Source organism: Frankliniella occidentalis, unplaced genomic scaffold, assembly GCF_000697945.3.
Source record: "Frankliniella occidentalis isolate FOCC.00 unplaced genomic scaffold, Focc_3.1 Scaffold219, whole genome shotgun sequence".
In the NCBI taxonomy this organism is placed as follows: Eukaryota; Metazoa; Arthropoda; class Insecta; order Thysanoptera; family Thripidae; genus Frankliniella; species Frankliniella occidentalis.
The window spans coordinates 346,424-349,210 of record NW_026267345.1 but is presented as its reverse complement, the minus strand read 5'-3'; positions in this window follow the sequence as shown (position 1 = coordinate 349,210).

Sequence of the window (2,787 nt, the reverse complement as noted above, 5' to 3'; positions counted from 1 at the left end):
AGACCCAGACAAATGGTTCGAGTATGTCAAATTTTGGGCCCGAAAGGCCCTGTTCCCCTATATCCTCTCCTTAACTCGACTCGTGTGTCAGCGCCGCAGGCCTAGCTATATGTGCGCCAGGCGCGTCGCATCGTAACAGTGTTTCGTGAGATATCGCGAAGCCTGGTACGCGAGACGTGGTTTGGCGTACATATAGCTAATTTTCTTGAGGAACGTTTTTAATACATTACAATACAAACAAAACTGGTAAAATCATATCAGAAAATCTACTTATTTCTCTTCTCTGGCCAATCTCCCATTGGTCCTGCTCCTGCTTTTGGCGCTGAAAGATCATTGTAAAAATAAGCTGGCTTGATTTATTGTTCAAGTACTTAATAGAAAATATTTTTTGTGTCGAAATTAAAAAGGGTAATTCTGCTCTCCGATCGGCACTCTAAAGCCCTGAGACGATGGTAACTGCGCGAGGTTTGCAACTGCGCGAGGACTTTAACTGCGCGAGGTAAATTATGCTGTTTGCAGCTGTGTTATGTTCGAGATCATTATGATTTAGATGCTGATAAATAGTTACGATTTTCGTCGTTGTAAATACCACTTTAAGAGACCCCCTCAAAATTAAATATTAATTTGTTCGTGGTATTATATATGACCTTAAGGTGAGGTGTGGGTGAAAATGGCATCTACTCGATGGAGGTTTAGTTCAGAGTGCATATTCCTAGGTTATGATGGGCCAAGGTTGCAACGTCCTTACACCACGTCCCGTTACAATTTTTCAGACCGTTTGGGAAAAAAAGAATTTTTGCAGCTAATTCAAGCTGTATTTCAAAAAATCAGGCGCGCAACGCTTGAAGCCATAAACATCTCGCACTAGGCGTTTCAGCTGCCTTTTTCACTATACTAAAACGTGACAGAGAGATATTTACAGTAACTATCACGTTTGAAAAATTAAAGACTATTTACTGTAGCAGTTTTCAAAAACTCCCGAGCCGAAAAAATAGTTCACTATTTGTTTGCTTGAGGTCCGCTCTGACGAACCCGGGACGTACAAACCGGAATCTGCATTGACGTACGCTATGAGTACGCCCAGGTGCGCCCTGAAAGTTCGTCTGACTTCGTTTTCTGTGCGCAAAGGTGTCGATTTGCGCACTTGACGTGCCAAAAGCGTCATGCTACCAAATCTCAGACTCTATATGATTCCAGAGGACAGTAGAAAAATCCTGGAGGGCCTGATATCCAAGCAGAAGGTAGGTTTTTTTTTTAAATTACGTGCCCTATATGCTACATGTGTCATTTCTTTCGTTGTTTCTTCTGTGTGTATTTTTAATTTTTTTATTTCTTTTCCCCTTTTCTTTACCAGAAACCAAATTTGGAATTTGTGAATACTGAAATAAGAGGAAGATCAATGTAAGGAATGATAAGGATGAGGAAAGGGCAGAACCACAGATAGTGGTAGACGGACCCACAGAGGCAGCTACAGAGACAGAGGGTGCAGCTCCAGAAGACACAGCAGATGTAAATACCAAACTCTGACACATTTTTAAAATTACAACTCTTGTGACTACTGACAGATATTTTAAAAAGAGATCCTTTTGAGACCTTTTATCCCTGAAACAATCAATGTGGTGTTAAATATAGTGTCCTTTTTAAGTCATTCAACTTTTGATTAGTCAGATTGACTCATCCGTATGGCATGAAAAGCCGTGACATTGTGTTCTTTAGATAAAAAGCAAACTGAATTGTTTTCATTTTGCAATTAAATCTCTGTCAATTCGCAGGCCTTGAGAAATTGATTCTAAAAAAACAAACATTGAGCAGATTTCTAAGTCAATTCTTTCCTGGAGAAATTATGTGAGGAAACTTTTTACCTAACTAGCACAAATGTCATCAATGGCAATAATGGATGAGTCAATCAGACTAATGAAATATGTTATTTTCAATCCAATGGCCTGTGAGGAATAAATAAACTATATTTAACAGCATATTGATCAGTTTTTTGTATAAGGGGTCTCAAAAGGAGGTATTTCTTATAATGTGCTCAAATCAAAACCCTGAAAATTTCTCTTTTACCAACTGACCGCCTAATTATATCGAATTATGTTCATTTTTGTTATCCATTAGGACCCTCTAAAGTACCACGAATTGCTTCTGGACGCCTCCAAAAGGGAGCAAGGGTGGATACAGGAAAGTATGAATCAGCGAAGGCAGATCGAGGAAATGGAAGAGAAGATGGAGGCTGTGGTGAGAGACAGAAAAGATCTTAAAGAAGTGAAAGGATTGAGTAAGGAGAACGACGAATTGAGAAAGAAGAATGGGAATGAGGCAGAAGAGAGGTTCGAGAGAAATGAGCTGAAGCAAGAGATTTTAAGAATTAAGACAAGCATGAATAGGGGAAAAGATGCAGCACGAAAACAACTTGAGGAAGGGAGCGCAACGGTAGAGCAAGTAGAGGAGCAGCTGAGTAGAGAAAGGCATGAAAGAGAAAGAGCAGAAGAACAGTTTCATGACTTGAAAAAAGGTCAAGAGCAGAGAGGGAGGTATATCAAAAGTTGACAGAAAGCAGAAAGGCTACAATCAATTTCAAGAACTGCAACAAACCTTCCTCGATCGCCGTATAATAGATGGTGAGTGAATTTTGCATTACTCTTAAATTTTTTTGTCGTTATTTCATGAGTTTTTTAATACTTGTTTTGTTTGTGCGTTTTTCAGATCTGACATGGCACGCTTTCTGTTAATTGAAATAATGTAACTAATAAGATGAATTATAAAATAAACAAGCACATACGAAACTCT